This window comes from Pleurodeles waltl, unplaced genomic scaffold (assembly GCF_031143425.1).
Source record: "Pleurodeles waltl isolate 20211129_DDA unplaced genomic scaffold, aPleWal1.hap1.20221129 scaffold_465, whole genome shotgun sequence".
Lineage (NCBI taxonomy): Eukaryota > Metazoa > Chordata > Amphibia > Caudata > Salamandridae > Pleurodeles > Pleurodeles waltl.
In genome coordinates this window covers 43,330-71,000 of record NW_027150173.1, presented here as the reverse complement: position 1 = coordinate 71,000, position 27,671 = coordinate 43,330, and the positions used below count along the sequence as shown (strand labels likewise).

At 39.8% G+C, this 27,671-nt stretch overlaps 12 non-coding genes across 12 annotated transcripts; all 12 read left to right on the top strand.

Annotated features, from left to right (window-relative positions):
* Nucleotides 1-62: 62 nt before the first annotated feature.
* On the top strand, nt 63-135 carry TRNAL-GAG (transfer RNA leucine (anticodon GAG)). The gene has a single exon. It is a non-coding gene; the product is annotated as a tRNA-Leu (tRNA).
* Nucleotides 136-2,368: 2,233 nt separating this feature from the next.
* TRNAF-GAA (transfer RNA phenylalanine (anticodon GAA)) lies at nt 2,369-2,441 on the top strand. The gene has a single exon. It is a non-coding gene; the product is annotated as a tRNA-Phe (tRNA).
* A 508-nt stretch (nt 2,442-2,949) lies between these two features.
* TRNAF-GAA (transfer RNA phenylalanine (anticodon GAA)) lies at nt 2,950-3,022 on the top strand. Its single transcript has one exon. It is a non-coding gene; the product is annotated as a tRNA-Phe (tRNA).
* Nucleotides 3,023-3,516: 494 nt separating this feature from the next.
* Nucleotides 3,517-3,589, top strand: TRNAF-GAA (transfer RNA phenylalanine (anticodon GAA)). The gene has a single exon. It is a non-coding gene; the product is annotated as a tRNA-Phe (tRNA).
* A 2,240-nt stretch (nt 3,590-5,829) lies between these two features.
* On the top strand, nt 5,830-5,902 carry TRNAF-GAA (transfer RNA phenylalanine (anticodon GAA)). Its single transcript has one exon. It is a non-coding gene; the product is annotated as a tRNA-Phe (tRNA).
* A 494-nt stretch (nt 5,903-6,396) lies between these two features.
* TRNAF-GAA (transfer RNA phenylalanine (anticodon GAA)) lies at nt 6,397-6,469 on the top strand. The gene has a single exon. It is a non-coding gene; the product is annotated as a tRNA-Phe (tRNA).
* Nucleotides 6,470-9,857: 3,388 nt separating this feature from the next.
* TRNAF-GAA (transfer RNA phenylalanine (anticodon GAA)) lies at nt 9,858-9,930 on the top strand. The gene has a single exon. It is a non-coding gene; the product is annotated as a tRNA-Phe (tRNA).
* A 494-nt stretch (nt 9,931-10,424) lies between these two features.
* TRNAF-GAA (transfer RNA phenylalanine (anticodon GAA)) lies at nt 10,425-10,497 on the top strand. Its single transcript has one exon. It is a non-coding gene; the product is annotated as a tRNA-Phe (tRNA).
* A 2,821-nt stretch (nt 10,498-13,318) lies between these two features.
* TRNAF-GAA (transfer RNA phenylalanine (anticodon GAA)) lies at nt 13,319-13,391 on the top strand. Its single transcript has one exon. It is a non-coding gene; the product is annotated as a tRNA-Phe (tRNA).
* A 1,642-nt stretch (nt 13,392-15,033) lies between these two features.
* Nucleotides 15,034-15,106, top strand: TRNAF-GAA (transfer RNA phenylalanine (anticodon GAA)). Its single transcript has one exon. It is a non-coding gene; the product is annotated as a tRNA-Phe (tRNA).
* A 6,269-nt stretch (nt 15,107-21,375) lies between these two features.
* On the top strand, nt 21,376-21,448 carry TRNAF-GAA (transfer RNA phenylalanine (anticodon GAA)). Its single transcript has one exon. It is a non-coding gene; the product is annotated as a tRNA-Phe (tRNA).
* A 1,673-nt stretch (nt 21,449-23,121) lies between these two features.
* On the top strand, nt 23,122-23,194 carry TRNAF-GAA (transfer RNA phenylalanine (anticodon GAA)). The gene has a single exon. It is a non-coding gene; the product is annotated as a tRNA-Phe (tRNA).
* Nucleotides 23,195-27,671: the final 4,477 nt, after the last annotated feature.

Below are 27,671 nucleotides of genomic sequence, written 5' to 3'. Positions count from 1 at the left end.
TCGAGGTGTATGTCTTGTCTACAATGATTAAGAAGAATACAGAGGGACCTGTGAAATAACTGGCCGAAATAGCTCAGTTGGGAGAGCGTTAGACTGAGGATCTAAATGTCCCTGGTTCAATCCCGGGTTTCGGCAAAACTCAGAAGACAGCTTGATAGGTGTGTTTCTTTCTTGGCTTCTGGTGATGTTTTATTTAATTGATAAAACCTTTCATCAACCTAATTGACATACCATCAGTACAAGACAGTACTTGTTTTCTATCTTCCTTTCAAAATGGATTCCACCTCTCTTGCCTTCAGCTTTGACTTCCATTATTTACTGTTTCTATCTTGATTTTTAGGTAACCCGCAGTCTGCATCAGTCTCCATCTTCCCTTGAACCAAAGTGTCGGATGAAATAGCTTGCTTACTCATGCCACACATTTCTGTGCATTAGATTGCTAGCCTATTTAGAGTTTAGAAAAAAAGAAATACCTAGCTTGCACAATAAAAAACGAATTCCCTAATTACACCCAGTTAACTGGAGAAGGATACAGCAAAGTTTAAGACATAGCTGAACCCTCACAGTGAATGATTTAGACTTCTGTGTCTTGTCTACAATGATTAAAAATGATACTGAAAGGTTTTCATGACACCTGGCTAAAATATCTCAGTTGCGAGAATGTTAGACTAAAGATAAAAAAGGTCCTTGGTTCAATCCTGGGTTGTGCCAAAGACCAAGCACTCAGCTTGTTAGGCATGTTTCTTTCTTGGAGTCACTCTCAAGTGACATTTTATTTCATTGATAAAAACTTGCATCAACCTGATCGACATGCCATCGGTACAAAAGAGCACTTATTTTCTATCTTCCTTTCAAAATGGCTTCCACCTCTCTTGCCTTCAGCTTTGACTTCCATTATTTCCCGTTTGTATCTTGATTTTGATGTAAACCGTAGGCGGCGTCATCTTCCATTTTCCCATGAGCCAAACTGTCAGATGATATAGCTTGCTTAGTCATGCCACACATTTCTGTTTATGAGAGTGGTAGCCTATTCAGAGTTTAGAAAAAAAGAAGTACCTAGCTCGCGTAGCAAAAAAGTAAAGGAGTAATTGCCCCCAGTTAGCTACAGAAGGATACAGCAAAGTGTAACACATAGCTGTACCCTCACAGTGAATGATTGCGACTTATATTTCTTGTCTACAATGATTAACAATAATAAGGAAGGCACTGTGAAAAAACGGGCTGAAAGAGCTCAGTTGCGAGGACGTCAAACTTTAGATCTAAGGGTCCCTGGTTAAATCCTTGGTTTGGTCAAAGACTGAGCAGCTAGTTCGTCATGCAAGTTTCTTTTTTGGAGTCAGCTTCCGGTGACGTTTTATTTAATTAATAAAACCTTTCATCAACCTAATTGACATACCATCAGTACAAGACAGTACGTGTTTTCTATCTTCCTTTGAAAATGGATTCCACCTCTCTTGCCTTCAGCTTTGACTTCCATTATTTGCCGTTTCTATCTCGATTTTAGGGTAAACTGTAGCCTGCATCATTTTCCATCTAACCTTGGACCAAAGTGTCAGATGATATAGCTTGCTTCCTCATGCCACACATTTCTGTGTATTAGATTGCTAGCCTATTTAGCGTTTAGAAAAAAAGAAATACCTAGCTTGCGCAATAAAAAATAAATTGACTAATTGTGCCCAGTTAGCTGCAGAAGGATACAGCATACTTTAACACATAGATGTACCCTCCTAGTGATTGATCAGATGCCCACTTGTTGCCTGCAATGATTAAGAATCATCAGGAAGGTATTCTCTGACAACTGGCCGAAATAGCTCATTTGGGAGAGCGTTAAACTGAAGATCTAAAGCTCTCTGGTTCAATCCCGGGTTTTGGCAAGGACTGAGCACCTAGCTAATTAGGTGTAGTTCTCTCTTGGAGTCAGCTTCAGTAGACATTTTAGTTCATAGATGAAACCTTTTAATAACCTGTTCGACATACCATCAGTAGAGCACAGCACTTGCGTTCTATCTTCCTTTCAAAATGGCTTCCACCTCTCTTGCCTTCAGCTTTGACTTCCATTATTTCCAGTTTCTATCTTGATTTTAATGTAAACCTTAGGCTGCATCATCTTCCATTTTCCCATGAACCAAGCTGTCAGATGATATAGCTTGCTTACTCATCCCACACATTTGTGTGCCTATTCAGAGTTTGGAATAAAAGAAGTACCTAGGTTGCGCACCAAAAAAGTAAATGAGTAATTGCACCCAGTTAGCTGCAGAAGGATACCGGAAGTTTAAGACATAGCTGTACCCTCAAAGTGAATGATTTCGAGGTGTATGTCTTGTCTACAATGATTAAGAAGAATACGGAGGGACATGTGAAATAAGTGGCCGAAATAGCTCAGTTGGGAGAGCGTTAGACTGAAGATCTAAAGGTCCCTGGTTCAATCCCGGGTTTCGGCAAAGACTCAGAAGACAGCTTGTTAGGCGTGTTTCTTTCTTGGATTCAGCTTCTGGTGACGTTTTATTTAATTGATAAAACCTTTCATCAACCTAATTGACATACCATCAGTACAAGACAGTACGTGTTTTCTATCTTCCTTTGAAAATGGTTTCCACCTCTCTTGCCTTCAGCTTTGACTTCGATTATTTGCCGTTTCTATCTCGATTTTAGGGTAAACTGTAGCCTGCATCATTTTCCATCTAACCTTGGACCAAAGTGTCAGATGATATAGCTTGCTTCCTCATGCCACACATTTCTGTGTATTAGATTGCTAGCCTATTTAGCGTTTAGAAAAAAAGAAATACCTAGCTTGCGCAATAAAAAATAAATTGACTAATTGTGCCCAGTTAGCTGCAGAAGGATACAGCATACTTTAACACATAGATGTACCCTCCTAGTGATTGATCAGATGCCCACTTGTTGCCTACAATGATTAAGAATCATCAGGAAGGTATTCTCTGACAACTGGCCGAAATAGCTCAGTTGGGAGAGCGTTAGACTGAAGATCTAAAGGTCCCTGGTTCAATCCCGGGTTTCGGCAAGGACTGAGCACCTAGCTAATTAGGTGTAGTTCTCTCTTGGAGTCAGCTTCAGTAGACATTTTAGTTCATAGATGAAACCTTTCAATAACCTGATCGACATACCATCAGTAGAGCACAGCACTTGCGTTCTATCTTCCTTTCAAAATGGCTTCCACCTCTGTTGCCTTCAGCTTTGACTTCCATTATTTCCAGTTTGTATCTTGATTTTAATGTAAAGCTTAGGCTGCATCATCTTCTATTTTCCCATGAACCAAGCTGTCAGATGATATAGCTTGCTTACTCATCCCACACATTTGTGTGCCTATTCAGAGTTTGGAATAAAAGAAGTACCTAGGTTGCGCACCAAAAAAGTAAATGAGTAAATGCACCCAGTTAGCTGCAGAAGGATACCGGAAGTTTAAGACATAGCTGTACCATCAAAGTGAATGATTTGGAGGTGTATGTCTTGTCTACAATGATTAAGAAGAAAACGGAGGGAGCTGTGAAATAACTGGCCGAAATAGCTCAGTTGGGAGAGCGTTAGACTGAAGATCTAAAGGTCCCTGGTTCAATCCCGGGTTTCGGCAAAGACTCAGAAGACAGCTTTTTAGGCGTGTTTCTTTCTTGGATTCAGCTTCTGGTGACGTTTTATTTAATTGATAAAACCTTTCATCAACCTAATTGACATACCATCAGTACAAGACAGTACTTGTTTTCTATCTTCCTTTCAAAATGGATTCCACCTCTCTTGCCTTCAGCTTTGACTTCCATTATTTACTGTTTCTATCTTGATTTTTAGGTAACCCGCAGTCTGCATCAGTCTCCATCTTCCCTTGAACCAAAGTGTCGGATGAAATAGCTTGCTTACTCATGCCACACATTTCTGTGCATTAGATTGCTAGCCTATTTAGAGTTTAGAAAAAAAGAAATACCTAGCTTGCAGAATAAAAAACAAATTCCCTAATTACACCCAGTTAACTGGAGAAGGATACAACAAAGTTTAAGACATAGCTGTACCCTCACAGTGAATGATTTAGACTTCTGTGTCTTGTCTACAATGATTAAAAATGATACGGAAAGCTTTTCATGACACCTGGCTAAAATATCTCAGTTAGGATAATGTTAGACTAAAGATAAAAAAGGTCCTTGGTTCAATCCTGGGTTGTGCCAAAGACCAAGCAGTCAGCTTGTTAGGCATGTTTCTTTCTTGGAGTCACTCTCAAGTGACATTTTATTTCATTGATAAAAACTTGCATCAACCTGATCGACATGCCATCGGTACAAAAGAGAACTTATTTTCTATCTTCCTTTCAAAATGGCTTCCACCTCTCTTGCCTTCAGCTTTGACTTCCATTATTTCCCGTTTCTATCTTGATTTTAATGTAAACCGTAGCCGGCGTCATCTTCCATTTTCCCATGAGCCAAACTGTCAGATGATATAGCTTGCTTGGTCATGCTACACATTTCTGTTTATGAGAGTGGTAGCCTATTCAGAGTTTAGAAAAAAAGAAGTACCTACCTCGCGTAGCAAAAAAGTAAAGGAGTAATTGCCCCCAGTTAGCTACAGAAGGATACAGCAAAGTGTAACACATAGCTGTACCCTCACAGTGAATGATTGCGACTTATATTTCTTGTCTACAATGATTAACAATAATAAAGAAGGCACTGTGAAAAAACGGGCTGAAAGAGCTCAGTTGCGAGGACGTCAAACTTTAGATCTAAGGGTTCCTGGTTAAATCCTTGGTTTGGTCAAAGACTGAGCAGCTAGTTCGTCAGGCAAGTTTCTTTTTTGGAGTCAGCTTCCGGTGACGTTTTATTTAATTAATAAAACCTTTCATCAACCTAATTGACATACCATCAGTACAAGACAGTACGTGTTTTCTATCTTTCTTTGAAAATGGATTCCACCTCTCTTGCCTTCAGCTTTGACTTCCATTATTTGCCGTTTCTATCTCGATTTTAGGGTAAACTGTAGCCTGCATCATTTTCCATCTAACCTTGGACCAAAGTGTCAGATGATATAGCTTGCTTCCTCATGCCACACATTTCTGTGTATTAGATTGCTAGCCTATTTAGCGTTTAGAAAAAAAGAAATACCTAGCTTGCGCAATAAAAAATAAATTGACTAATTGTGCCCAGTTAGCTGCAGAAGGATACAGCATACTTTAACACATAGATGTACCCTCCTAGTGATTGATCAGATGCCCACTTGTTGCCTGCAATGATTAAGAATCATCAGGAAGGTATTCTCTGACAACTGGCCGAAATAGCTCATTTGGGAGAGCGTTAAACTGAAGATCTAAAGCTCTCTGGTTCAATCCCGGGTTTTGGCAAGGACTGAGCACCTAGCTAATTAGGTGTAGTTCTCTCTTGGAGTCAGCTTCAGTAGACATTTTAGTTCATAGATGAAACCTTTTAATAACCTGTTCGACATACCATCAGTAGAGCACAGCACTTGCGTTCTATCTTCCTTTCAAAATGGCTTCCACCTCTCTTGCCTTCAGCTTTGACTTCCATTATTTCCAGTTTCTATCTTGATTTTAATGTAAACCTTAGGCTGCATCATCTTACATTTTCCCATGAACCAAGCTGTCAGATGATATAGCTTGCTTACTCATCCCACACATTTGTGTGCCTATTCAGAGTTTGGAATAAAAGAAGTACCTAGGTTGCGCACCAAAAAAGTAAAGGAGTAATTGCACCCAGTTAGCTGCAGAAGGATACCGGAAGTTTAAGACATAGCTGTACCCTCAAAGTGAATGATTTCGAGGTGTATGTCTTGTCTACAATGATTAAGAAGAATACGGAGGGACCTGTGAAATAAGTGGCCGAAATAGCTCAGTTGGGAGAGCGTTAGATTGAAGATCTAAAGGTCCCTGGTTCAATCCCGGGTTTTGGCAAGGACTGAGCACCTAGCTAATTAGGTGTAGTTCTCTCTTGGAGTCAGCTTCAGTAGACATTTTAGTTCATAGATGAAACCTTTTAATAACCTGATCAACATACCATCAGTAGAGCACAGCACTTGCGTTCTATCTTCCTTTCAAAATGGCTTCCACCTCTGTTGCCTTCAGCTTTGACTTCCATTATTTCCAGTTTCTATCTTGATTTTAATTTAAAGCTTAGGCTGCATCATCTTCCATTTTCCCATGAACCAAGCTGTCAGATGATATAGCTTGCTTACTCATCCCACACATTTGTGTGCCTATTCAGAGTTTGGAATAAAAGAAGTACCTAGGTTGCGCACCAAAAAAGTAAATGAGTAATTGCACCCAGTTAGCTGCAGAAGGATACCGGAAGTTTAAGACATAGCTGTACCCTCAAAGTGAATGATTTCGGGGTGTATGTCTTGTCTACAATGATTAAGAAAAATACGGAGGGACCTGCGCAATAAGTGGCCGAAATAGCTCAGTTGGGAGAGCGTTAGACTGAAGATCTAAAGGTCCCTGGTTCAATCCCGGGTTTCGGCAAAGACTCAGAAGACAGCTTGTTAGGCGTGTTTCTTTCTTGGATTCAGCTTCCGGTGACGTTTTATTTAATTGATAAAACCTTTCATCAACCTAATTGACATACCATCAGTACAAGACAGTACTTGTTTTCTAACTTCCTTTCAAAATGGATTCCACCTCTCTTGCCTTCAGCTTTGACTTCGATTATTTGCCGTTTCTATCTCGATTTTAGGGTAAACTGTAGCCTGCATCATTTTCCATCTAACCTTGGACCAAAGTGTCAGATGATATAGCTTGCTTCCTCATGCCACACATTTCTGTGTATTAGATTGCTAGCCTATTTAGCGTTTAGAAAAAAAGAAATACCTAGCTTGCGCAATAAAAAATAAATTGACTAATTGTGCCCAGTTAGCTGCAGAAGGATACAGCATACTTTAACACATAGATGTACCCTCCTAGTGATTGATCAGATGCCCACTTGTTGCCTACAATGATTAAGAATCATCAGGAAGGTATTCTCTGACAACTGGCCGAAATAGCTCAGTTGGGAGAGCGTTAGACTGAAGATCTAAAGGTCCCTGGTTCAATCGCGGGTTTCGGCAAGGACTGAGCACCTAGCTAATTAGGTGTAGTTCTCTCTTGGAGTCAGCTTCAGTAGACATTTTAGTTCATAGATGAAACCTTTTAATAACCTGATCGACATACCATCAGTAGAGCACAGCACTTGCGTTCTATCTTCCTTTCAAAATGGCTTCCACCTCTCTTGCCTTCAGCTTTGACTTCCATTATTTCCAGTTTCTATCTTGATTTTAATGTAAAGCTTAGGCTGCATCATCTTCCATTTTCCCATGAACCAAGCTGTCAGATGATATAGCTTGCTTACTCATCCCACACATTTGTGTGCCTATTCAGAGTTTGGAATAAAAAAAAAGTACCTAGGTTGCGCACCAAAAAAGTAAATGAGTAATTTCACCCAGTTAGCTGCAGAAGGATACCGGAAGTTTAAGACATAGCTGTACCCTCAAAGTGAATGATTTCGAGGTGTATGTCTTGTCTACAATGATTAAGAAGAATACAGAGGGACCTGTGAAATAACTGGCCGAAATAGCTCAGTTGGGAGAGGTTAGACTGAAGATCTAAAGGTCCCTGGTTCAATCCTGGGTTTCGGCAAAACTCAGAAGACAGCTTGTTAGGTGTGTTTCTTTCTTGGATTCAGCTTCTGGTGATGTTTTATTTAATTGATAAAACCTTTCATCAACCTAATTGACATACCATCAGTACAAGACAGTACTTGTTTTCTATCTTCCTTTCAAAATGGATTCCACCTCTCTTGCCTTCAGCTTTGACTTCCATTATTTACTGTTTCTATCTTGATTTTTAGGTAACCCGCAGTCTGCATCAGTCTCCATCTTCCCTTGAACCAAAGTGTCGGATGAAATAGCTTGCTTACTCATGCCACACATTTCTGTGCATTAGATTGCTAGCCTATTTAGAGTTTAGAAAAAAAGAAATACCTAGCTTGCAGAATAAAAAACAAATTCCCTAATTACACCCAGTTAACTGGAGAAGGATACAACAAAGTTTAAGACATAGCTGTACCCTCACAGTGAATGATTTAGACTTCTGTGTCTTGTCTACAATGATTAAAAATGATACGGAAAGCTTTTCATGACACCTGGCTAAAATATCTCAGTTAGGATAATGTTAGACTAAAGATAAAAAAGGTCCTTGGTTCAATCCTGGGTTGTGCCAAAGACCAAGCAGTCAGCTTGTTAGGCATGTTTCTTTCTTGGAGTCACTCTCAAGTGACATTTTATTTCATTGATAAAAACTTGCATCAACCTGATCGACATGCCATCGGTACAAAAGAGAACTTATTTTCTATCTTCCTTTCAAAATGGCTTCCACCTCTCTTGCCTTCAGCTTTGACTTCCATTATTTCCCGTTTCTATCTTGATTTTAATGTAAACCGTAGCCGGCGTCATCTTCCATTTTCCCATGAGCCAAACTGTCAGATGATATAGCTTGCTTGGTCATGCTACACATTTCTGTTTATGAGAGTGGTAGCCTATTCAGAGTTTAGAAAAAAAGAAGTACCTACCTCGCGTAGCAAAAAAGTAAAGGAGTAATTGCCCCCAGTTAGCTACAGAAGGATACAGCAAAGTGTAACACATAGCTGTACCCTCACAGTGAATGATTGCGACTTATATTTCTTGTCTACAATGATTAACAATAATAAAGAAGGCACTGTGAAAAAACGGGCTGAAAGAGCTCAGTTGCGAGGACGTCAAACTTTAGATCTAAGGGTTCCTGGTTAAATCCTTGGTTTGGTCAAAGACTGAGCAGCTAGTTCGTCAGGCAAGTTTCTTTTTTGGAGTCAGCTTCCGGTGACGTTTTATTTAATTAATAAAACCTTTCATCAACCTAATTGACATACCATCAGTACAAGACAGTACGTGTTTTCTATCTTTCTTTGAAAATGGATTCCACCTCTCTTGCCTTCAGCTTTGACTTCCATTATTTGCCGTTTCTATCTCGATTTTAGGGTAAACTGTAGCCTGCATCATTTTCCATCTAACCTTGGACCAAAGTGTCAGATGATATAGCTTGCTTCCTCATGCCACACATTTCTGTGTATTAGATTGCTAGCCTATTTAGCGTTTAGAAAAAAAGAAATACCTAGCTTGCGCAATAAAAAATAAATTGACTAATTGTGCCCAGTTAGCTGCAGAAGGATACAGCATACTTTAACACATAGATGTACCCTCCTAGTGATTGATCAGATGCCCACTTGTTGCCTGCAATGATTAAGAATCATCAGGAAGGTATTCTCTGACAACTGGCCGAAATAGCTCATTTGGGAGAGCGTTAAACTGAAGATCTAAAGCTCTCTGGTTCAATCCCGGGTTTTGGCAAGGACTGAGCACCTAGCTAATTAGGTGTAGTTCTCTCTTGGAGTCAGCTTCAGTAGACATTTTAGTTCATAGATGAAACCTTTTAATAACCTGTTCGACATACCATCAGTAGAGCACAGCACTTGCGTTCTATCTTCCTTTCAAAATGGCTTCCACCTCTCTTGCCTTCAGCTTTGACTTCCATTATTTCCAGTTTCTATCTTGATTTTAATGTAAACCTTAGGCTGCATCATCTTACATTTTCCCATGAACCAAGCTGTCAGATGATATAGCTTGCTTACTCATCCCACACATTTGTGTGCCTATTCAGAGTTTGGAATAAAAGAAGTACCTAGGTTGCGCACCAAAAAAGTAAAGGAGTAATTGCACCCAGTTAGCTGCAGAAGGATACCGGAAGTTTAAGACATAGCTGTACCCTCAAAGTGAATGATTTCGAGGTGTATGTCTTGTCTACAATGATTAAGAAGAATACGGAGGGACCTGTGAAATAAGTGGCCGAAATAGCTCAGTTGGGAGAGCGTTAGATTGAAGATCTAAAGGTCCCTGGTTCAATCCCGGGTTTTGGCAAGGACTGAGCACCTAGCTAATTAGGTGTAGTTCTCTCTTGGAGTCAGCTTCAGTAGACATTTTAGTTCATAGATGAAACCTTTTAATAACCTGATCAACATACCATCAGTAGAGCACAGCACTTGCGTTCTATCTTCCTTTCAAAATGGCTTCCACCTCTGTTGCCTTCAGCTTTGACTTCCATTATTTCCAGTTTCTATCTTGATTTTAATTTAAAGCTTAGGCTGCATCATCTTCCATTTTCCCATGAACCAAGCTGTCAGATGATATAGCTTGCTTACTCATCCCACACATTTGTGTGCCTATTCAGAGTTTGGAATAAAAGAAGTACCTAGGTTGCGCACCAAAAAAGTAAATGAGTAATTGCACCCAGTTAGCTGCAGAAGGATACCGGAAGTTTAAGACATAGCTGTACCCTCAAAGTGAATGATTTCGGGGTGTATGTCTTGTCTACAATGATTAAGAAAAATACGGAGGGACCTGCGCAATAAGTGGCCGAAATAGCTCAGTTGGGAGAGCGTTAGACTGAAGATCTAAAGGTCCCTGGTTCAATCCCGGGTTTCGGCAAAGACTCAGAAGACAGCTTGTTAGGCGTGTTTCTTTCTTGGATTCAGCTTCCGGTGACGTTTTATTTAATTGATAAAACCTTTCATCAACCTAATTGACATACCATCAGTACAAGACAGTACTTGTTTTCTAACTTCCTTTCAAAATGGATTCCACCTCTCTTGCCTTCAGCTTTGACTTCGATTATTTGCCGTTTCTATCTCGATTTTAGGGTAAACTGTAGCCTGCATCATTTTCCATCTAACCTTGGACCAAAGTGTCAGATGATATAGCTTGCTTCCTCATGCCACACATTTCTGTGTATTAGATTGCTAGCCTATTTAGCGTTTAGAAAAAAAGAAATACCTAGCTTGCGCAATAAAAAATAAATTGACTAATTGTGCCCAGTTAGCTGCAGAAGGATACAGCATACTTTAACACATAGATGTACCCTCCTAGTGATTGATCAGATGCCCACTTGTTGCCTACAATGATTAAGAATCATCAGGAAGGTATTCTCTGACAACTGGCCGAAATAGCTCAGTTGGGAGAGCGTTAGACTGAAGATCTAAAGGTCCCTGGTTCAATCGCGGGTTTCGGCAAGGACTGAGCACCTAGCTAATTAGGTGTAGTTCTCTCTTGGAGTCAGCTTCAGTAGACATTTTAGTTCATAGATGAAACCTTTTAATAACCTGATCGACATACCATCAGTAGAGCACAGCACTTGCGTTCTATCTTCCTTTCAAAATGGCTTCCACCTCTCTTGCCTTCAGCTTTGACTTCCATTATTTCCAGTTTCTATCTTGATTTTAATGTAAAGCTTAGGCTGCATCATCTTCCATTTTCCCATGAACCAAGCTGTCAGATGATATAGCTTGCTTACTCATCCCACACATTTGTGTGCCTATTCAGAGTTTGGAATAAAAAAAAAGTACCTAGGTTGCGCACCAAAAAAGTAAATGAGTAATTTCACCCAGTTAGCTGCAGAAGGATACCGGAAGTTTAAGACATAGCTGTACCCTCAAAGTGAATGATTTCGAGGTGTATGTCTTGTCTACAATGATTAAGAAGAATACAGAGGGACCTGTGAAATAACTGGCCGAAATAGCTCAGTTGGGAGAGGTTAGACTGAAGATCTAAAGGTCCCTGGTTCAATCCTGGGTTTCGGCAAAACTCAGAAGACAGCTTGTTAGGTGTGTTTCTTTCTTGGATTCAGCTTCTGGTGATGTTTTATTTAATTGATAAAACCTTTCATCAACCTAATTGACATACCATCAGTACAAGACAGTACTTGTTTTCTATCTTCCTTTCAAAATGGATTCCACCTCTCTTGCCTTCAGCTTTGACTTCCATTATTTACTGTTTCTATCTTGATTTTTAGGTAACCCGCAGTCTGCATCAGTCTCCATCTTCCCTTGAACCAAAGTGTCGGATGAAATAGCTTGCTTACTCATGCCACACATTTCTGTGCATTAGATTGCTAGCCTATTTAGAGTTTAGAAAAAAAGAAATACCTAGCTTGCACAATAAAAAACGAATTCCCTAATTACACCCAGTTAACTGGAGAAGGATACAGCAAAGTTTAAGACATAGCTGTACCCTCACAGTGAATGATTTAGACTTCTGTGTCTTGTCTACAATGATTAAAAATGATACGGAAAGCTTTTCATGACACCTGGTTTAAATATCTCAGTTGGGAGAATGTTAGACTAAAGATAAAAAAGGTCCTTGGTTCAATCCTGGGTTGTGCCAAAGACCAAGCACTCAGCTTGTTAGGCATGTTTCTTTCTTGGAGTCACTCTCAAGTGACATTTTATTTCATTGATAAAAACTTGCATCAACCTGATCGACATGCCATCGGTACAAAAGAGCAATTATTTTCTATCTTCCTTTCAAAATGGCTTCCACCTCTCTTGCCTTCAGCTTTGACTTCCATTATTTCCCGTTTCTATCTTGATTTTAATGTAAACCGTAGCCGGCGTCATCTTCCATTTTCCCATGAGCCAAACTGTCAGATGATATAGCTTGCTTAGTCATGCCACACATTTCTGTTTATGAGAGTGGTAGCCTATTCAGAGTTTAGAAAAAAAGAAGTACCTAGCTCGCGTAGCAAAAAAGTAAAGGAGTAATTGCCCCCAGTTAGCTACAGAAGGATACAGCAAAGTGTAACACATAGCTGTACCCTCACAGTGAATGATTGCGACTTATATTTCTTGTCTACAATGATTAACAATAATAAGGAAGGCACTGTGAAAAAACGGGCTGAAAGAGCTCAGTTGCGAGGACGTCAAACTTTAGATCTAAGGGTCCCTGGTTAAATCCTTGGTTTGGTCAAAGACTGAGCAGCTAGTTCGTCAGGCAAGTTTCTTTTTTGGAGTCAGCTTCCGGTGACGTTTTATTTAATTAATAAAACCTTTCATCAACCTAATTGACATACCATCAGTACAAGACAGTACGTGTTTTCTATCTTCCTTTGAAAATGGATTCCACCTCTCTTGCCTTCAGCTTTGACTTCCATTATTTGCCGTTTCTATCTCGATTTTAGGGTAAACTGTAGCCTGCATCATTTTCCATCTAACCTTGGACCAAAGTGTCAGATGATATAGCTTGCTTCCTCATGCCGCACATTTCTGTGTATTAGATTGCTAGCCTATTTAGCGTTTAGAAAAAAAGAAATACCTAGCTTGCGCAATAAAAAATAAATTGACTAATTGTGCCCAGTTAGCTGCAGAAGGATACAGCATACTTTAACACATAGATGTACCCTCCTAGTGATTGATCAGATGCCCACTTGTTGCCTACAATGATTAAGAATCATCAGGAAGGTATTCTTTGACAACTGGCCGAAATAGCTCAGTTGGGAGAGCGTTAGACTGAAGATCTAAAGGTCCCTGGTTCAATCCCGGGTTTTGGCAAGGAGTGAGCACCTAGCTAATTAGGTGTAGTTCTCTCTTGGAGTCAGCTTCAGTAGACATTTTAGTTCATAGATGAAACCTTTCAATAACCTGATCGACATACCATCAGTAGAGCACAGCACTTGCGTTCTATCTTCCTTTCAAAATGGCTTCCACCTCTCTTGCCTTCAGCTTTGACTTCCATTATTTCCAGTTTCTATCTTGATTTTAATGTAAAGCTTAGGCTGCATCATCTTCTATTTTCCCATGAACCAAGCTGTCAGATGATATAGCTTGCTTACTCATCCCACACATTTGTGTGCCTATTCAGAGTTTGGAATAAAAGAAGTACCTAGGTTGCGCACCAAAAAAGTAAATGAGTAAATGCACCCAGTTAGCTGCAGAAGGATACCGGAAGTTTAAGACACAGCTGTACCCTCAAAGTGAATGATTTCGAGGTGTATGTCTTGTCTACAATGATTAAGAAGAAAACGGAGGGACCTGTGAAATAACTGGCCGAAATAGCTCAGTTGGGAGAGTGTTAGACTGAAGATCTAAAGGTCCCTGGTTCAATCCCGGGTTTCAACAAAGACTCAGAAGGCAGCTTGTTAGGCGTGTTTCTTTCTTGGATTCAGCTTCTGGTGACGTTTTATTTAATTGATAAAACCTTTCATCAACCTAATTGACATACCATCAGTACAAGACAGTACGTGTTTTCTATCTTCCTTTGAAAATGGTTTCCACCTCTCTTGCCTTCAGCTTTGACTTCGATTATTTGCTGTTTCTATCTCGATTTTAGGGTAAACTGTAGCCTGCATCATTTTCCATCTAACCTTGGACCAAAGTGTCAGATGATATAGCTTGCTTCCTCATGCCACACATTTCTGTGTATTAGATTGCTAGCCTATTTAGCGTTTAGAAAAAAAGAAATACCTAGCTTGCGCAATAAAAAATAAATTGACTAATTGTGCCCAGTTAGCTGCAGAAGGATACAGCATACTTTAACACATAGATGTACCCTCCTAGTGATTGATCAGATGCCCACTTGTTGCCTACAATGATTAAGAATCATCAGGAAGGTATTCTCTGACAACGGGCCGAAATAGCTCAGTTGGGAGTGCGTTAGACTGAAGATCTAAAGGTCCCTGGTTCAATCCCGGGTTTCGGCAAGGACTGAGCACCTAGCTAATTAGGTGTAGTTCTCTCTTGGAGTCAGCTTCAGTAGACATTTTAGTTCATAGATGAAACCTTTCAATAACCTGATCGACATACCATCAGTAGAGCACAGCACTTGCGTTCTATCTTCCTTTCAAAATGGCTTCCACCTCTGTTGCCTTCAGCTTTGACTTCCATTATTTCCAGTTTGTATCTTGATTTTAATGTAAAGCTTAGGCTGCATCATCTTCTATTTTCCCATGAACCAAGCTGTCAGATGATATAGCTTGCTTACTCATCCCACACATTTGTGTGCCTATTCAGAGTTTGGAATAAAAGAAGTACCTAGGTTGCGCACCAAAAAAGTAAATGAGTAAATGCACCCAGTTAGCTGCAGAAGGATACCGGAAGTTTAAGACATAGCTGTACCCTCAAAGTGAATGATTTCGGGGTGTATGTCTTGTCTACAATGATTAAGAAGAAAACGGAGGGAGCTGTGAAATAACTGGCCGAAATAGCTCAGTTGGGAGAGCGTTAGACTGAAGATCTAAAGGTCCCTGGTTCAATCCCGGGTTTCGGCAAAGACTCAGAAGACAGCTTTTTAGGCGTGTTTCTTTCTTGGATTCAGCTTCAGGTGACGTTTTATTTAATTGATAAAACCTTTCATCAACCTAATTGACATACCATCAGTACAAGACAGTACTTGTTTTCTATCTTCCTTTCAAAATGGATTCCACCTCTCTTGCCTTCAGCTTTGACTTCCATTATTTACTGTTTCTATCTTGATTTTTAGGTAACCCGCAGTCTGCATCAGTCTCCATCTTCCCTTGAACCAAAGTGTCGGATGAAATAGCTTGCTTACTCATGCCACACATTTCTGTGCATTAGATTGCTAGCCTATTTAGAGTTTAGAAAAAAAGAAATACCTAGCTTGCAGAATAAAAAACAAATTCCCTAATTACACCCAGTTAACTGGAGAAGGATACAACAAAGTTTAAGACATAGCTGTACCCTCACAGTGAATGATTTAGACTTCTGTGTCTTGTCTACAATGATTAAAAATGATACGGAAAGCTTTTCATGACACCTGGCTAAAATATCTCAGTTAGGATAATGTTAGACTAAAGATAAAAAAGGTCCTTGGTTCAATCCTGGGTTGTGCCAAAGACCAAGCACTCAGCTTGTTAGGCATGTTTCTTTCTTGGAGTCACTCTCAAGTGACATTTTATTTCATTGATAAAAACTTGCATCAACCTGATCGACATGCCATCGGTACAAAAGAGAACTTATTTTCTATCTTCCTTTCAAAATGGCTTCCACCTCTCTTGCCTTCAGCTTTGACTTCCATTATTTCCCGTTTCTATCTTGATTTTAATGTAAACCCTAGCCGGCGTCATCTTCCATTTTCCCATGAGCCAAACTGTCAGATGATATAGCTTGCTTGGTCATGCCACACATTTCTGTTTATGAGAGTGGTAGCCTATTCAGAGTTTAGAAAAAAAGAAGTACCTACCTCGCGTAGCAAAAAAGTAAAGGAGTAATTGCCCCCAGTTAGCTACAGAAGGATACAGCAAAGTGTAACACATAGCTGTACCCTCACAGTGAATGATTGCGACTTATATTTCTTGTCTACAATGATTAACAATAATAAGGAAGGCACTGTGAAAAAACGGGCTGAAAGAGCTCAGTTGCGAGGACGTCAAACTTTAGATCTAAGGGTCCCTGGTTAAATCCTTGGTTTGGTCAAAGACTGAGCAGCTAGTTCGTCAGGCAAGTTTCTTTTTTGGAGTCAGCTTCCGGTGACGTTTTATTTAATTAATAAAACCTTTCATCAACCTAATTGACTTACCATCAGTACAAGACAGTACGTGTTTTCTATCTTTCTTTGAAAATGGATTCCACCTCTCTTGCCTTCAGCTTTGACTTCCATTATTTGCCGTTTCTATCTCGATTTTAGGGTAAACTGTAGCCTGCATCATTTTCCATCTAACCTTGGACCAAAGTGTCAGATGATATAGCTTGCTTCCTCATGCCACACATTTCTGTGTATTAGATTGCTAGCCTATTTAGCGTTTAGAAAAAAAGAAATACCTAGCTTGCGCAATAAAAAATAAATTGACTAATTGTGCCCAGTTAGCTGCAGAAGGATACAGCATACTTTAACACATAGATGTACCCTCCTAGTGATTGATCAGATGCCCACTTGTTGCCTGCAATGATTAAGAATCATCAGGAAGGTATTCTCTGACAACTGGCCGAAATAGCTCATTTGGGAGAGCGTTAAACTGAAGATCTAAAGCTCTCTGGTTCAATCCCGGGTTTTGGCAAGGACTGAGCACCTAGCTAATTAGGTGTAGTTCTCTCTTGGAGTCAGCTTCAGTAGACATTTTAGTTCATAGATGAAACCTTTTAATAACCTGTTCAACATACCATCAGTAGAGCACAGCACTTGCGTTCTATCTTCCTTTCAAAATGGCTTCCACCTCTCTTGCCTTCAGCTTTGACTTCCATTATTTCCAGTTTCTATCTTGATTTTAATGTAAACCTTAGGCTGCATCATCTTACATTTTCCCATGAACCAAGCTGTCAGATGATATAGCTTGCTTACTCATCCCACACATTTGTGTGCCTATTCAGAGTTTGGAATAAAAGAAGTACCTAGGTTGCGCACCAAAAAAGTAAATGAGTAATTGCACCCAGTTAGCTGCAGAAGGATACCGGAAGTTTAAGACATAGCTGTACCCTCAAAGTGAATGATTTCGAGGTGTATGTCTTGTCTACAATGATTAAGAAGAATACGGAGGGACCTGTGAAATAAGTGGCCGAAATAGCTCAGTTGGGAGAGCGTTAGATTGAAGATCTAAAGGTCCCTGGTTTTATCCCGGGTTTTGGCAAGGACTGAGCACCTAGCTAATTAGGTGTAGTTCTCTCTTGGAGTCAGCTTCAGTAGACATTTTCGTTCATAGATGAAACCTTTTAATAACCTGATCAACATACCATCAGTAGAGCACAGCACTTGCGTTCTATCTTCCTTTCAAAATGGCTTCCACCTCTGTTGCCTTCAGCTTTGACTTCCATTATTTCCAGTTTCTATCTTGATTTTAATGTAAAGCTTAGGCTGCGTCATCTTCCATTTTCCCATGAACCAAGCTGTCAGATGATATAGCTTGCTTACTCATCCCACACATTTGTGTGCCTATTCAGAGTTTGGAATAAAAGAAGTACCTAGGTTGCGCACCAAAAAATTAAATGAGTAATTGCACCCAGTTAGCTGCAGAAGGATACCGGAAGTTTAAGACATAGCTGTACCCTCAAAGTGAATGATTTCGGGGTGTATGTCTTGTCTACAATGATTAAGAAAAATACGGAGGGACCTGCGCAATAAGTGGCCGAAATATCTCAGTTGGGAGAGCGTTAGACTGAAGATCTAAAGGTCCCTGGTTCAATCCCGGGTTTCGGCAAAGACTCAGAAGACAGCTTGTTAGGTGTGTTTCTTTCTTGGAGTCAGCTTCCGGGGACGTTTTATTTAATTGATAAAATCTTTCATCAACCTAATTGACATACCATCAGTACAAGACAGTACTTGTTTTCTATCTTCCTTTCAAAATGGATTCCACCTCTCTTGCCTTCAGCTTTGACTTCCATTATTTACTGTTTCTGTCTTGATTTTTAGGTAACCCGCAGTCTGCATCAGTCTCCATCTTCCCTTGAACCAAAGTGTCGGATGAAATAGCTTGCTTACTCATGCCACACATTTCTGTGCATTAGATTGCTAGCCTATTTAGAGTTTAGAAAAAAAGAAATACCTAGCTTGCACAATAAAAAACAAATTCCCTAATTACACCCAGTTAACTGGAGAAGGATACAGCAAAGTTTAAGACATAGCTGTACCCCCACAGTGAATGATTTAGACTTCTGTGTCTTGTCTACAATGATTAAAAATGATACGGAAAGCTTTTCATGACACCTGGCTAAAATATCTCAGTTGGGAGAATGTTAGACTAAAGATAAAAAAGGTCCTTGGTCCAATCCTGGGTTGTGCCAAAGACCAAGCACTCAGCTTGTTAGGCATGTTTCTTTCTTGGAGTCACTCTCAAGTGACATTTTATTTCATTGATAAAAACTTGCATCAACCTGATCGACATGCCATCGGTACAAAAGAGCACTTATTTTCTGTCTTCCTTTCAAAATGGCTTCCACCTCTCTTGCCTTCAGCTTTGACTTCCATTATTTCCAGTTTCTATCTTGATTTTAATGTAAAGCTTAGGCTGCATCATCTTCTATTTTCCCATGAACCAAGCTGTCAGATGATATAGCTTGCTTACTCATCCCACACATTTGTGTGCCTATTCAGAGTTTGGAATAAAGAAGTACCTAGGTTGCGCACCAAAAAATTAAATGAGTAAATGCACCCAGTTAGCTGCAGAAGGATACCGGAAGTTTAAGACATAGCTGTACCCTCAAAGTGAATGATTTCGAGGTGTATGTCTTGTCTACAATGATTAAGAAGAAAACGGAGGGAGCTGTGAAATAACTGGCCGAAAAAGCTCAGTTGGGAGAGCGTTAGACTGAAGATCTAAAGGTCCCTGGTTCAATCCCGGGTTTCGGCAAAGACTCAGAAGACAGCTTGTTAGGTGTGTTTCTTTCTTGGATTCAGCTTCTGGGGACGTTTTATTTAATTGATAAAATCTTTCATCAACCTAATTGACATACCATCAGTACAAGACAGTACTTGTTTTCTATCTTCCTTTCAAAATGGATTCCACCTCTCTTGCCTTCAGCTTTGACTTCCATTATTTACTGTTTCTGTCTTGATTTTTAGGTAACCCGCAGTCTGCATCAGTCTCCATCTTCCCTTGAACCAAAGTGTCGGATGAAATAGCTTGCTTACTCATGCCACACATTTCTGTGCATTAGATTGCTAGCCTATTTAGAGTTTAGAAAAAAAGAAATACCTAGCTTGCACAATAAAAAACGAATTCCCTAATTACACCCAGTTAACTGGAGAAGGATACAGCAAAGTTTAAGACATAGCTGTACCCTCACAGTGAAGGATTTAGACTTCTGTGTCTTGTCTACAATGATTAAAAATGATACGGAAAGCTTTTCATGACACCTGGTTTAAATATCTCAGTTGGGAGAATGTTAGACTAAAGATAAAAAAGGTCCTTGGTTCAATCCTGGGTTGTGCCAAAGACCAAGCACTCAGCTTGTTAGGCATGTTTCTTTCTTGGAGTCACTCTCAAGTGACATTTTATTTCATTGATAAAAACTTGCATCAACCTGATCGACATGCCATCGGTACAAAAGAGCACTTATTTTCTATCTTCCTTTCAAAATGGCTTCCACCTCTCTTGCCTTCAGCTTTGACTTCCATTATTTCCCGTTTCTATCTTGATTTTGATGTAAACCGTAGGCGGCGTCATCTTCCATTTTCCCATGAGCCAAACTGTCAGATGATATAGCTTGCTTAGTCATGCCACACATTTCTGTTTATGAGAGTGGTAGCCTATTCAGAGTTTAGAAAAAAAGAAGTACCTAGCTCGCGTAGCAAAAAAGTAAAGGAGTAATTGCCCCCAGTTAGCTACAGAAGGATACAGCAAAGTGTAACACATAGCTGTACCCTCACAGTGAATGATTGCGACTTATCTTTCTTGTCTACAATGATTAATAATAATAAGGAAGGCACTGTGAAAAAACGGGCTGAAAGAGCTCAGTTGCGAGGACGTCAAACTTTAGATCTAAGGGTCCCTGGTTAATTTCTTGGTTTGGTCAAAGACTGAGCAGCTAGTTCGTCAGGCAAGTTTCTTTTTTGGAGTCAGCTTCCGGTGACGTTTTATTTAATTAATAAAACCTTTCATCAACCTAATTGACATACCATCAGTACAAGACAGTACGTGTTTTCTATCTTCCTTTGAAAATGGATTCCACCTCTCTTGCCTTCAGCTTTGACTTCCATTATTTCCCGTTTCTATCTCGATTTTAGGGTAAACTGTAGCCTGCATCATTTTCCATCTAACCTTGGACCAAAGTGTCAGATGATATAGCTTGCTTCCTCATGCCACACATTTCTGTGTATTAGATTGCTAGCCTATTTAGCGTTTAGAAAAAAAGAAATACCTAGCTTGCGCAATAAAAAATAAATTGACTAATTGTGCCCAGTTAGCTGCAGAAGGATACAGCATACTTTAACACATAGATGTACCCTCCTAGTGATTGATCAGATGCCCACTTGTTGCCTACAATGATTAAGAATCATCAGGAAGGTATTCTCTGACAACTGGCTGAAATAGCTCAGTTGGGAGAGCGTTAGACTGAAGATCTAAAGGTCCCTGGTTCAATCCCGGGTTTCGGCAAGGACTGAGCACCTAGCTAATTAGGTGTAGTTCTCTCTTGGAGTCAGCTTCAGTAGACATTTTAGTTCATAGATGAAACCTTTCAATAACCTGATCGACATACCATCAGTAGAGCACAGCACTTGCGTTCTATCTTCCTTTCAAAATGGCTTCCACCTCTGTTGCCTTCAGCTTTGACTTCCATTATTTCCAGTTTGTATCTTGATTTTAATGTAAAGCTTAGGCTGCATCATCTTCTATTTTCCCATGAACCAAGCTGTCAGATGATAAAGCTTGCTTACTCATCCCACACATTTGTGTGCCTATTCAGAGTTTGGAATAAAAGAAGTACCTAGGTTGCGCACCAAAAAAGTAAATGAGTAAATGCACCCAGTTAGCTGCAGAAGGATACCGGAAGTTTAAGACATAGCTGTACCATCAAAGTGAATGATTTGGAGGTGTATGTCTTGTCTACAATGATTAAGAAGAAAACGGAGGGAGCTGTGAAATAACTGGCCGAAATAGCTCAGTTGGGAGAGCGTTAGACTGAAGATCTAAAGGTCCCTGGTTCAATCCCGGGTTTCGGCAAAGACTCAGAAGACAGCTTTTTAGACGTGTTTCGTTCTTGGATTCAGCTTCTGGTGACGTTTTATTTAATTGATAAAACCTTTCATCAACCTAATTGACATACCATCAGTACAAGACAGTACTTGTTTTCTATCTTCCTTTCAAAATGGATTCCACCTCTCTTGCCTTCAGCTTTGACTTCCATTATTTACTGTTTCTACCTTGATTTTTAGGTAACCCGCAGTCTGCATCAGTCTCCATCTTCCCTTGAACCAAAGTGTCGGATGAAATAGCTTGCTTACTCATGCCACACATTTCTGTGCATTAGATTGCTAGCCTATTTAGAGCTTAGAAAAAAAGAAATACCTAGCTTGCACAATAAAAAACGAATTCCCTAATTACACCCAGTTAACTGGAGAAGGATACAGCAAAGTTTAAGACATAGCTGTACCCTCACAGTGAATGATTTAGACTTCTGTGTCTTGTCTACAATGATTAAAAATGATACGGAAAGCTTTTCATGACACCTGGTTTAAATATCTCAGTTGGGAGAATGTTAGACTAAAGATAAAAAAGGTCCTTGGTTCAATCCTGGGTTGTGCCAAAGACCAAGCACTCAGCTTGTTAGGCATGTTTCTTTCTTGGAATCACTCTCAAGTGACATTTTATTTCATTGATAAAAACTTGCATCAACCTGATCGACATGCCATCGGTACAAAAGAGCACCTATTTTCTATCTTCCTTTCAAAATGGCTTCCACCTCTCTTGCCTTCAGCTTTGACTTCCATTATTTCCCGTTTCTATCTTGATTTTAATGTAAACCGTAGCCGGCGTCATCTTCCATTTTCCCATGAGCCAAACTGTCAGATGATATAGCTTGCTTGGTCATGCCACACATTTCTGTTTATGAGAGTGGTAGCCTATTCAGAGTTTAGAAAAAAAGAAGTACCTACCTCGCGTAGCAAAAAAGTAAAGGAGTAATTGCCCCCAGTTAGCTACAGAAGGATACAGCAAAGTGTAACACATAGCTGTACCCTCACAGTGAATGATTGCGACTTATATTTCTTGTCTACAATGATTAACAATAATAAGGAAGGCACTGTGAAAAAACGGGCTGAAAGAGCTCAGTTGCGAGGACGTCAAACTTTAGATCTAAGGGTCCCTGGTTAAATCCTTGGTTTGGTCAAAGACTGAGCAGCTAGTTCGTCAGGCAAGTTTCTTTTTTGGAGTCAGCTTCCGGTGACGTTTTATTTAATTAATAAAACCTTTCATCAACCTAATTGACATACCATCAGTACAAGACAGTACGTGTTTTCTATCTTTCTTTGAAAATGGATTCCACCTCTCTTGCCTTCAGCTTTGACTTCCATTATTTGCCGTTTCTATCTCGATTTTAGGGTAAACTGTAGCCTGCATCATTTTCCATCTAACCTTGGACCAAAGTGTCAGATGATATAGCTTGCTTCCTCATGCCACACATTTCTGTGTATTAGATTGCTAGCCTATTTAGCGTTTAGAAAAAAAGAAATACCTAGCTTGCGCAATAAAAAATAAATTGACTAATTGTGCCCAGTTAGCTGCAGAAGGATACAGCATACTTTAACACATAGATGTACCCTCCTAGTGATTGATCAGATGCCCACTTGTTTCCTACAATGATTAAGAATCATCAGGAAGGTATTTTCTGACAACTGGCCAAAATAGCTCAGTTGGGAGAGCGTTAGACTGAAGATCTAAAGGTCCCTGGTTCAATCCCGGGTTTCGGCAAGGACTGAGCACCTAGCTAATTAGGTGTAGTTCTCTCTTGGAGTCAGCTTCAGTAGACATTTTAGTTCATAGATGAAACCTTTCAATAACCTGATCGACATACCATCAGTAGAGCACAGCACTTGCGTTCTATCTTCCTTTCAAAATGGCTTCCACCTCTCTTGCCTTCAGCTTTGACTTCCATTATTTCCAGTTTGTATCTTGATTTTAATGTAAAGCTTAGGCTGCATCATCTTCTATTTTCCCATGAACCAAGCTGTCAGATGATATAGCTTGCTTACTCATCCCACACATTTGTGTGCCTTAGATTGCTAGCCTATTTAGAGTTTAGAAAAAAAGAAATACCTAGCTTGCACAATAAAAAACGAATTCCCTAATTACACCCAGTTAACTGGAGAAGGATACAGCAAAGTTTAAGACATAGCTGTACACTCACAGTGAATGATTTAGACTTCTGTGTCTTGTCTACAATGATTATAAATGATACGGAAAGCTTTTTATGACACCTGGTTTAAATATCTCAGTTGGGAGAATGTTAGACTAAAGATAAAAAAAGGTCCTTGGTTCGATCCTGGGTTGTGCCAAAGACCAAGCACTCCGCTTGTTAGGCATGTTTCTTTCTTGGAGTCACTCTCAAGGGACATTTTATTTCATTGATAAAAACTTGCATCAACCTGATCGACATGCCATCGGTACAAAAGAGCACTTATTTTCTATCTTCCTTTCAAAATGGCTTCCACCTCTCTTGCCTTCAGCTTTGACTTCCATTATTTCCCGTTTCTATCTTGATTTTGATGTAAACCGTAGGCGGCGTCATCTTCCATTTTCCCATGAGCCAAACTGTCAGATGATATAGCTTGCTTAGTCATGCCACACATTTCTGTTTATAAGAATGGTAGCCTATTCAGAGTTTAGAAAAAAATAAGTACCTAGCTCGCGTAGCAAAAAAGTAAAGGAGTAATTGCCCCCAGTTAGCTACAGAAGGATACAGCAAAGTGTAACACATAGCTGTACCCTCACAGTGAATGATTGCGACTTATATTTCTTGTCTACAATGATTAATAATAATAAGGAAGGCACTGTGAAAAAACGGGCTGAAAGAGCTCAGTTGCGAGGACGTCAAACTTTAGATCTAAGGGTCCCTGGTTAAATTCTTGGTTTGGTCAAAGACTGAGCAGCTAGTTCGTCAGGCAAGTTTCTTTTTTGGAGTCAGCTTCCGGTGACGTTTTATTTAATTAATAAAACCTTTCATCAACCTAATTGACATACCATCAGTACAAGACAGTACGTGTTTTCTATCTTCCTTTGAAAATGGATTCCACCTCTCTTGCCTTCAGCTTTGACTTCCATTATTTCCCGTTTCTATCTCGATTTTAGGGTAAACTGTAGCCTGCATCATTTTCCATCTAACCTTGGACCAAAGTGTCAGATGATATAGCTTGCCTCCTCATGCCACACATTTCTGTGTATTAGATTGCTAGCCTATTTAGCGTTTAGAAAAAAAGAAATACCTAGCTTGCGCAATAAAAAATGAATTGACTAATTGTGCCCAGTTAGCTGCAGAAGGATACAGCATACTTTAACACATAGATGTACCCTCCTAGTGATTGATCAGATGCCCACTTGTTGCCTACAATGATTAAGAATCATCAGGAAGGTATTCTTTGACAACTGGCCGAAATAGCTCAGTTGGGAGAACGTTAGACTGAAGATCTAAAGGTCCCTGGTTCAATCCCGGGTTTTGGCAAGGAGTGAGCACCTAGCTAATTAGGTGTAGTTCTCTCTTGGAGTCAGCTTCAGTAGACATTTTAGTTCATAGATGAAACCTTTCAATAACCTGATCGACATACCATCAGTAGAGCACAGCACTTGCGTTCTATCTTCCTTTCAAAATGGCTTCCACCTCTCTTGCCTTCAGCTTTGACTTCCATTATTTCCAGTTTCTATCTTGATTTTAATGTAAAGCTTAGGCTGCATCATCTTCTATTTTCCCATGAACCAAGCTGTCAGATGATATAGCTTGCTTACTCAGCCCACACATTTGTGTGCCTATTCAGAGTTTGGAATAAAAGAAGTACCTAGGTTGCGCACCAAAAAAGTAAATGAGTAAATGCACCCAGTTAGCTGCAGAAGGATACCGGAAGTTTAAGACATAGCTGTACCCTCAAAGTGAATGATTTCGAGGTGTATGTCTTGTCTACAATGATTAAGAAGAAAACGGAGGGACCTGTGAAATAACTGGCTGAAATAGCTCAGTTGGGAGAGTGTTAGACTGAAGATCTAAAGGTCCCTGGTTCAATCCCGGGTTTCGACAAAGACTCAGAAGGCAGCTTGTTAGGCGTGTTTCTTTCTTGGATTCAGCTTCTGGTGACGTTTTATTTAATTGATAAAACCTTTCATCAACCTAATTGACATACCATCAGTACAAGACAGTACGTGTTTTCTATCTTCCTTTGAAAATGGTTTCCACCTCTCTTGCCTTCAGCTTTGACTTCGATTATTTGCCGTTTCTATCTCGATTTTAGGGTAAACTGTAGCCTGCATCATTTTCCATCTAACCTTGGACCAAAGTGTCAGATGATATAGCTTGCTTCCTCATGCCACACATTTCTGTGTATTAGATTGCTAGCCTATTTAGCGTTTAGAAAAAAAGAAATACCTAGCTTGCACAATAAAAAACGAATTCCCTAATTACACCCAGTTAACTGGAGAAGGATACAGCAAAGTTTAAGACATAGCTGAACCCTCACAGTGAATGATTTAGACTTCTGTGTCTTGTCTACAATGATTAAAAATGATACTGAAAGGTTTTCATGACACCTGGCTAAAATATCTCAGTTGGGAGAATGTTAGACTAAAGATAAAAAAGGTCCTTGGTTCAATCCTGGGTTGTGCCAAAGACCAAGCACTCAGCTTGTTAGGCATGTTTCTTTCTTGGAGTCACTCTCAAGTGACATTTTATTTCATTGATAAAAACTTGCATCAACCTGATCGACATGCCATCGGTACAAAAGAGCACTTATTTTCTATCTTCCTTTCAAAATGGCTTCCACCTCTCTTGCCTTCAGCTTTGACTTCCATTATTTCCCGTTTGTATCTTGATTTTGATGTTAACCGTAGGCGGCGTCATCTTCCATTTTCCCATGAGCCAAACTGTCAGATGATATAGCTTGCTTAGTCATGCCACACATTTCTGTTTATGAGAGTGGTAGCCTATTCAGAGTTTAGAAAAAAAGAAGTACCTAGCTCGCGTAGCAAAAAAGTAAAGGAGTAATTGCCCCCAGTTAGCTACAGAAGGATACAGCAAAGTGTAACACATAGCTGTACCCTCACAGTGAATGATTGCGACTTATATTTCTTGTCTACAATGATTAACAATAATAAGGAAGGCACTGTGAAAAAACGGGCTGAAAGAGCTCAGTTGCGAGGACGTCAAACTTTAGATCTAAGGGTCCCTGGTTAAAGCCTTGGTTTGGTCAAAGACTGAGCAGCTAGTTCGTCATGCAAGTTTCTTTTTTGGAGTCAGCTTCCGGTGACGTTTTATTTAATTAATAAAACCTTTCATCAACCTAATTGACATACCATCAGTACAAGACAGTACGTGTTTTCTATCTTCCTTTGAAAATGGATTCCACCTCTCTTGCCTTCAGCTTTGACTTCCATTATTTGCCGTTTCTATCTCGATTTTAGGGTAAACTGTAGCCTGCATCATTTTCCATCTAACCTTGGACCAAAGTGTCAGATGATATAGCTTGCTTCCTCATGCCACACATTTCTGTGTATTAGATTGCTAGCCTATTTAGCGTTTATAAAAAAAGAAATACCTAGCTTGCGCAATAAAAAATAAATTGACTAATTGTGCCCAGTTAGCTGCAGAAGGATACAGCATACTTTAACACATAGATGTACCCTCCTAGTGATTGATCAGATGCCCACTTGTTGCCTGCAATGATTAAGAATCATCAGGAAGGTATTCTCTGACAACTGGCCGAAATAGCTCATTTGGGAGAGCGTTAAACTGAAGATCTAAAGCTCTCTGGTTCAATCCCGGGTTTTGGCAAGGACTGAGCACCTAGCTAATTAGGTGTAGTTCTCTCTTGGAGTCAGCTTCAGTAGACATTTTAGTTCATAGATGAAACCTTTTAATAACCTGTTCAACATACCATCAGTAGAGCACAGCACTTGCGTTCTATCTTCCTTTCAAAATGGCTTCCACCTCTCTTGCCTTCAGCTTTGACTTCCATTATTTCCAGTTTCTATCTTGATTTTAATGTAAACCTTAGGCTGCATCATCTTCCATTTTCCCATGAACCAAGCTGTCAGATGATATAGCTTGCTTACTCATCCCACACATTTGTGTGCCTATTCAGAGTTTGGAATAAAAGAAGTACCTAGGTTGCGCACCAAAAAAGTAAATGAGTAATTGCACCCAGTTAGCTGCAGAAGGATACCGGAAGTTTAAGACATAGCTGTACCC